At 41.6% G+C, this 8,546-nt stretch overlaps 1 non-coding gene across 1 annotated transcript; it reads right to left on the bottom strand.

Annotated features, from left to right (window-relative positions):
- Positions 1-389: 389 nt before the first annotated feature.
- Positions 390-497, bottom strand: LOC148544159 (small nucleolar RNA R71). Its single transcript, XR_015901103.1, has one exon. It is a non-coding gene; the product is annotated as a small nucleolar RNA R71 (small nucleolar RNA).
- Between the last annotated feature and the right edge of the window lie 8,049 nt (positions 498-8,546).

Genomic DNA, 8,546 nt, shown 5'->3' with positions numbered 1-8,546 from the left:
AACCCAACAACAATAATACAAGGAGAATGCTTGGTGACTTTACTGCACCTAATTCCAATTTACATGGAAGAAGCATCTCCATTCCTACCATTGGAGCAAACAATTTTGAGCTGAAACCTCAGTTAGTTTCTCTGATGCAGCAGAACTGCAAGTTTCATGGACTTCCATCTGAAGATCCTTTTCAGTTCTTAACTGAATTCTTACAGATCTATGATACTGTTAAGACTAATGGAGTAGATCCTGAAGTCTACAGGCTCATGCTTTTCCCTTTTGCTGTAAGAGACAGAGCTAGAATATGGTTGGACTCTCAACCCAAAGACAGCCTGAACTCTTGGGATAAGCTGGTCACGGCTTTCTTAGCCAAGTTCTTTCCTCCTCAAAAGCTGAGCAAGCTTAGAGCTGATGTTCAAACATTCAGACAGAAAGAAGGTGAATCCCTCTATGAAGCTTGGGAAAGATACAAGCAGCTGACCAAAAAGTGTCCTTCTGACATGCTTTCAGAATGGACCATCCTGGATATATTCTATGATGGTTTATCTGAGCTATCAAAGATGTCATTGGATACTTCTGCAGGTGGATCCATTCACCTAAAGAAAACGCCTGCAGAAGCTCGAGAACTCATTGACATGGTTGCTAATAACCAGTTTATGTACACTTCTGAGAGGAATCCTGTGAGTAATGGGACGCCTATGAAGAAGGGAGTTCTTGAAATTGATACTTTGAATGCCATATTGGCTCAGAATAAAATATTGACTCAGTAAGTCAATATAATTTCTCAGAGTCTGAATGGAATGCAAGTTGCATCCAACAGTACTCAAGAGGCATCTTCTGAGGAAGAAGCTTATGATCCTGAGAACCCTGCAATAGCAGAGTTAAAATACATGGGTGAACCATATGGAAACACCTACAATCCATCATGGAGAAATCACCCAAATCTCTCATGGAAGGATCAAAAGCCTCAACAAGGCTTTAATAATGGTGGAAGAAACAGGTTTAGCAATAGCAAGCCTTTTCCATCATCCACTCAGCAACAGATAGAGAATTCTGAGCAGAATCCATCTAGCTTAGCAAATTTAGTCTCTGATCTATCTAAGGCCACTGTGAGTTTCATGAATGAAACAAGGTCTTCCATTAGAAATTTGAAAGCACAAGTGGGCCAGCTGAGTAAAAGGATCACTGAAATCCCTCCTAGTACTCTCCCAAGCAATACAGAAGAAAATCCAAAAGGAGAGTGCAAGGCCATTGAATTAATTACCATGGCCGAACCCACAAGAGAGGAGAAGGACGTGAATCCCAAGGAGGAAGACCTCCTGGGATGTCCAGTGATCAATAAGGAGCTTCCCTTTGAGGAACCTAAGGAATCCGAGACTCATCTAGAGACCATAGAGATTCCATTGAACCTCCTTATGCCATTCATGAGCTCTGATGAGTATTCCTCTTCTGAAGAGAATGAGGATGTTACTGAAGAGCAAGCTGCCAAGTTCCTTGGTGCAATCATGAAGCTAAATGCCAAATTATTTGGTATTGAAACTTGGGAAGATGAACCTCCCTTGTTCACCAATGAACTAAGTGATCTGGATCACCTGACATTGCCTCAGAAGAGACATGATCCTGGAAAGTTCATAATACCTTGTACCATAGGCACCATGATCTTTAAGGCTCTGTGTGACCTTGGCTCAGGAATAAACCTCATGCCCCTCTCTGTAATAGAGAAACTGGGAATCTATGGGGTGCAAGCTGCTAAAATCTCATTAGAGATGGCAGACAATTCAAGAAAACAGGCTTATGGACAAGTAGAGGACGTGTTAGTAAAGGTTGAAGGCCTTTACATCCCTGCTGATTTCATAGTCCTGGATACTGGAAAGGAAGAGGATGAATCCATCATCCTAGGAAGACCTTTCCTAGCCACAGCAAGAGCTGTGATTGATATGGACAGAGGAGAATTGATCATTCAATTAAATAAGGACAACCTTGTGTTTACAACTCAAGGATCTCTCTCTGTATCCATGGAGAGGAAGCAGAAAAAGCTTCTCTCAAAGCAGAGTCAACCAAAGCCCCCACAGTCAAACTCTAAGTTTGGTGTTGGGAGGCCACAACCAAACTCTAAGTTTGGTGTCAAACCCCCATATCTAAACTCTAAGTTTGGTATTCGGAGGTCTCAACAAAGCTCTGCACATCTGTGAGGCTCCATGAGAGCCCACTGTCAAGCTATTGACATTAAAGAAGCGCTTGTTGGGAGGCAACCCAATGTTTATTTATCTAATTTTATTTTTTTCATATTTTCTTAGGTTCATGATCATGTGGAATCACAAAATAAACAAAAAATTTAGAAACAGAATCAAAAACAGCAGAAGAAAAATCACACCCTGGAGGAAGCACCTGCCTGGTGTTCAACGCCAGAACAGAGCATGATTCTGGCGCTGAACACCCAAAATGGGCAGTATCTGGGCGCTGAATGCCAGAATTACACCCTGGAGAGGAGCTGGCGCTGAACGCCCAGAACAAGCACGGTTCTGGCGTTCAACGCCAGAAATGGGCAACAAATGGGCGTTGAACGCCCAAAATGGGCACCAACCTGGCGCTGAACGCCCAGAGTTGTGTACAAGGGCATTTTACATGCCTAATTTGGTGCAAGGTTGTAAATCTTTGAACACCTTAGGATCTGTGGACCCCACAGGATCCCCACCTACCTCCACTCACTCTCTTCTCTCTTCTCAATCATCCTCTATTCCCAATAAACACTCTTCCCCAAAACCCTTCACCTATCACCTCCATCTCTCTTCCCTATTAACCCTTCACCACTCACATCCACCCACTCTTTCCCATAAACCTACCCAATAAACTTCACCTACCTTCAAAATTCAAATCAATTTCCCACCCAAACCCACCCATATGGCCGAACCTTAACCCCCCTCCCTTCCCTATATAAAGCCTTCCATTCTTCCTTATTTTCACACAACACAATCCTCTCTTCTCTTCTTGGCCGAAACACACCTCCCCCCTATTCTCCATCTTTTCTTCTTCTTCTTCATCTAAATCTTTATTTTCTTGCTCGAGGGCGAGCAATATTCTAAGTTTGGTGTGGTAAAATCATAAGCTTTTTGTTTTTCCATTACCATTGATGGCACCTAAGACCGGAGAATCCTCTAGAAAAGGGAAAGGGAAGACAAAAACTTCCACCTCCGAGTCATGGGAGATGGAAAGATTCATCTCCAAAGCTCATCAAGACCACTTCTATGATGTTGTGGCCAAGAAGAAGGTGATCCCCGAGGTCCCTTTCAAACTCAAAAGAAATGAGTATCCGGAGATCCGATATGAAATTCAAAGAAGAGGTTGGGAAGTTCTAACAAATCCCATCCAACAAGTCGGCATCCTAATGGTTCAAGAGTTCTATGCCAATGCATGGATCACCAAGAACCATGATCAAAGTAAGAACCCGGATCCAAAGAACTATGTTACAATGGTTCGGGGGAAATACTTGGATTTTAGTCCGGAAAATATGAGGTTGGCGTTTAACTTGCCTATGATGCAAGGAGATGAAAGCCCCTACACTAGAAGGGTCAACTTTAATCAAAGGTTGGACCAAGTCCTCATGGACATATGTGTGGAAGGAGCTCAATGGAAGATTGACTCCAAAGGCAAGCCGGTTCAACTAAGAAGATTGGACCTCAAGCCTGTGGCTAGAGGATGGTTGGAGTTCATCCAACGCTCCATCATCCCTACTAGCAACCGATCTGAAGTTACTGTGGATCGGGCCATCATGATCCATAGCATCATGATTGGAGAAGAAGTAGAGGTTCATGAAGTCATCTCCCTTGAACTCTACAAAATAGCCGAAAAGCCCTCTCCTGGGGCAAGGCTAGCTTTTCCTCATCTTATCTGCCATCTAAGTTACTCAGCTGGAGCTTCCATAGAAGGAGACATTCACATTGAGGAAGAGAAGCCCATCACTAAGAAAAAGATGGAGCAAGCAAGAGAGCCCATTCATGGAGCTCAAGAGGCGCAGGAAGCTCATCACCATGAGATCCCGGAGATGCCTCATATGCATTTTTCTCCACAAAACTATTGGGAGCAAATCAACACCTTCCTAGGAGAATTAAGTTCCAACATGGTACAACTAAGGGTGGAACATCAAGAGCACTCCATCATCCTTCATAAAATAAGAGAAGATCAAAAAGCAATGAGGGAGGAGCAACAAAGACAAGGAAGAGACATAGAAGAGCTCAAGGACATCATTGGTTCCTCAAGAAGGAAACGCCACCATCACTAAGGTGGACTCATTCCTTGTTCTTACTTTCTCTGTTTTTCGTTTTCTCTATGGTAAGTGCTTATCTATGTTTGTGTCTTCATTACATGATCATTAGTAGTTAGTAACTTTGTCTTAAAGTTATAAATGTCCTATGAATCCATCACCTCTCTTAAATGAAAAATGTTTTAATTCAAAAGAACAAGAAGTATATGAGTTTTGAATTTATCCTTGAACTTAGTTTAATTATATTGATGTGGTGACAATGCTTCTTGTTTTCTGAATGTATGCTTGAACAGTGCATATGTCTTTTGAAGTTATTGTTTAAGAATGTTAAATATGTTGGCTCTTGAAAGAATGATGACTAGGAAACATGTTATTTGATAATCTAAAAAAATCATAAAAATGATTCTTGAAGCAAGAAAAAGCAGCAAAGAACAAAGCTTGCAGAAAAAAAAAAGAAAAAAAAATAGGCGAAAAAAATAGAAAGAAAAAGCAAGCAGAAAAAGCCAAAAGCTCTTAAAACCAAGAGGCAAGAGCAAAAAGCCAATAACCCTTAAAACCAAAAGGCAAGGGTAAATAAAGAGGATCCCAAGGCTTTGAGCATCAGTGGATAGGAGGGCCTACAGGAATAAAATCCTGGTCTAAGCGGCTAAACCAAGCTGTCCCTAACCATGTGCTTGTGGCGTGTAGGTGTCAAGTGAAACCTTGAGACTGAGCGGTTAAAGTCAAGGTCCAAAGAAAAAAAAGAGTGTGCTTAAGAACCCTGGGCACCTCTAATTGGGGACTTTAGCAAAGCTGAGTCACAATCTGAAAAGGTTCACCCAATTATGTGTCTGTGGCATTTATGTATCCGGTGGTAATACTGGAAAACAAAGTGCTTAGGGCCACGGCCAAGACTCATAAAGAAGCTGTGTTCAAGAATCATCATACTGAACTAGGAGAGTCAATAACACTATCTGAACTCTGAGTTCCTATAGATGCCAATCATTCTGAACCTCCATGGATAAAGTGAGATGCTAAAACTATTCAAGAGGCAAAAAGCTACAAGTCCCGCTCATCTGATTGGAGCTATGTTTCATTGATACTTTGGAATTTATAGTATATTCTCTTCTTTTTATCCTATTTGATTTTCAGTTGCTTGGGGACAAGCAACAATTTAAGTTTGGTGTTGTGATGAGCGGATAATTTATACGCTTTTTGGCATTGTTTTTAGTATGTTTTTAGTAGAATCTAGTTACTTTTAGGGATGTTTTCATTAGTTTTTATGTTAAATTCACATTTCTGGACTTTAGTATGAGTTTGTGTATTTTTCTGTGATTTCAAGTATTTTCTGGCTGAAATTGAGGGACTTGAGCAAAAATCAGATTCAGAGGTTGAAGAAGGACTGCTGATGCTGTTGGATTCTGACCTCCCTGCACTCAAAATGGATTTTCTGGAGCTACAGAACTCAAAATGGCGCGCTTCCAATTGCATTGGAAAGTAGACATCCAGGGATTTCCGGAAATATATAAGAGTCCATACTTTGCCCAAGTTTAGATGACGCAAATTGGCATTCAACGCCAGCTCTCTGCCCAATTCTGGCGTCCAGTGCCAGAAACAAGTTGCAAAATGGAGTTCAACGCCCAAACTGGCACAAAAGCTGGCGTTCAACTCCAAGAATGACCTCTCCACGTGTAGACTTCAAGCTCAGCCCAAGCACACACCAAGTGGGCTCCGGAAGTGGATTTATGCATCAATTACTTACTTCTGTAAACCCTAGTGACTAGTTTATTATAAATAGAACTTTTTATCATTGTATTAGTAGTCTTGGTTACTCCGATTCCCCTCTGGAGCCGAGACCAATGAACTCCATTATCACTTATGTATTTTCAATGGTAGAGTTTCTGCACTCCATAGATTAAGGTGTGGAGCTCTGCTGTTCCTCAAGGATTAATGCAAAGTACTCCTGTTTTCTATTCAATTCAACTTATTCAGTTTCTAAGATATTCATTCGCACTTCAACCTGAATATGATGAACGTGACAATCATCATAATTCCCTATGAACACGTGCCTGACAACCACTTCCGTTCTACATTAGATTGAATGAGTATCTCTTAGATCTCTTAATCAGAATCTTCGTGGTATAAGCTAGATTGATGGCGGCATTCATGAGAGCCCGGAAAGTCTAAACCTTGTCCGTGGTATTCCGAGTAGGACTCTGGGATTGAATGACTATGATGAACTCCAAACTCGCGAGTGCTGGGCGTAGTGACAGACGCAAAAGGATAGTAAATTCTATTCTAGTATGATCGAGAACCTCCAAGATGATTAATCATGCAATGACAGCGCATCGGACCATTTTCACAGAGAGGAATAGGATGCAACCAACGACAAGGGTGATGCCTCCAGACGATTAGCCGTGATGTGACAGAGCATTTGGACCATTTTCTCGAGAGGATTGAAAGTAGCCATTGGCACCGGTGACATCCTTACACAAAGCCAGCCATAGAAAGGAGTAAGACTGATTGGATGAAGACAGCAGGAAAGCAGAGGTTCAGAGGAATGAATGCATCTCCATACGCTTATCTGAAATTCTCACCAATGATTTACATAAGTATTTCATCCTTATTTTAGTATTAATTTCGAAAACTCCATAACTATTTTATATCCGCCTGACTGAGATTTACAAGGTGACCATAGCTTGCTTCATACCAACAATCTCCGTGGGATCGACCCTTACTCACGTAAGGTTTATTACTTGGACGACCCAGTGCACTTGCTGGTTAGTTATGCGAAGTTGTGAAGATATGTTTAGACCATGGTTCTGTGCATCCGTTTTTGGTGCCATCGCCAGGGAATCAATTTCGAACAATAATTCACAACCTGAGTAACAATTTCGCATACCATGGAGCACCTTACCTGAGGTAGAACCAAGGACCACAGAACAATCAGCAGCAAACCTCTCAATTTATCCATCCTTCTTTACCTTCTACTGAAGACCTACTGCAATCTTTTGAGAAAAGACAACAGACCATGGAAAGTAACATCATGAATAGTATTAATGCCAGTCTGAATGGTTTCACCTCTACTATGCAAGCTTTTATGACACAGCTTGGATCAGCACAAAATTTCAGTAACCAACCTTCAAGCACCACTGGAATCCCCTCTCAACCATTACCCAATCCAAAGGGAGGCATTAATGCTATCACCCTGAGGTCTGGAACCACACTGCAGGAGAGGAATCAGGAGGAACCAAGCTCACCAGAATACGCCTCAGCTGAAGAGGTGGTAGAAATTGAAGATGTTGAAGAGGAAGAGGATATGCAGGACGTAGCTGAAGAAGAGATAGCTCAACCACAGGAGGAAGCACCAAAAAGCGCAGGCACCACAGAAAACACCACTCCCATTCCATTTCCTCAACTTGCAAGGAAGCCCAAGAAGCAGCTGGAACCCGATCCTAAGATGGTAGAGATATTCAAAAAGGTTGAGGTAACTGTTCCCCTTTTTGATGTTATTCAGCAGGTACCTAAATATGCAAAGTTTCTAAAAGACTTATGTATCCACAAAGACAAAATTAATGAATTAGAAACTATTCCTTTAGGTAGTTCTATATCTGCTTTAATGGGAGGATTACCAGAAAAATGTAGTGATCCAGGTCCTTGCATAGTTAGTTGTACTATTAGTGGTGTAGTAATTTATGATTGCATGTGCAATTTAGGAGCATGTGTCAGTATAATGCCTTTGTCTATATATGATGTTTTGAGGCTCCCTCCCTTAAAAAGGTCGGCAGCTCGTTTTGTGTTAGCATATAAAAGCATTATTACAGTGGCTGGAGTTGCTGAAGATGTTTTGGTGAACATTAAAGGGCTCACATTTCCCACTGATTTTTATATCTTGGAGATGCCCCACAATGAATCAGATAAGCCATCATCAATCCTACTTGGAAGACCATTCCTGAAGACATCAAAATTCAAATTGGATGCTTTTTCAGGAACATACTCCTTTGAAATAGATGGCCGCATAGTAATCTTCAATCTGAATGGAGTCATTAACAACCCCCCAGAAGATCGTTCTATCTTCCAGTGTGATGTCATAGACGAAAGTGTGGTTGAAATTCAAAAGGAAGAGTTTGAAGAGAAGCATACTGGACAAGGTCCCAGTGTGGGGACCCTCTTAACTGACAGTGAGGGCACTTCGCCATTTTCACAAGCCCCAGATAATCCAGAGCCTGCCCATGATCAAAAGCTAGAATTGAAACCTCTCCCTCCACATCTCAAATATGCTTATCTTGAGGATGAGCAGAAGCTTCCGGTTATT

Source organism: Arachis ipaensis, chromosome B9 (genome assembly GCF_059453495.1).
Source record: "Arachis ipaensis isolate K30076 ecotype BB chromosome B9, ASM5945349v1, whole genome shotgun sequence".
Classification (NCBI taxonomy): Eukaryota; Viridiplantae; Streptophyta; class Magnoliopsida; order Fabales; family Fabaceae; genus Arachis; species Arachis ipaensis.
This window is presented reverse-complemented; position numbering and strand designations above follow the sequence as displayed.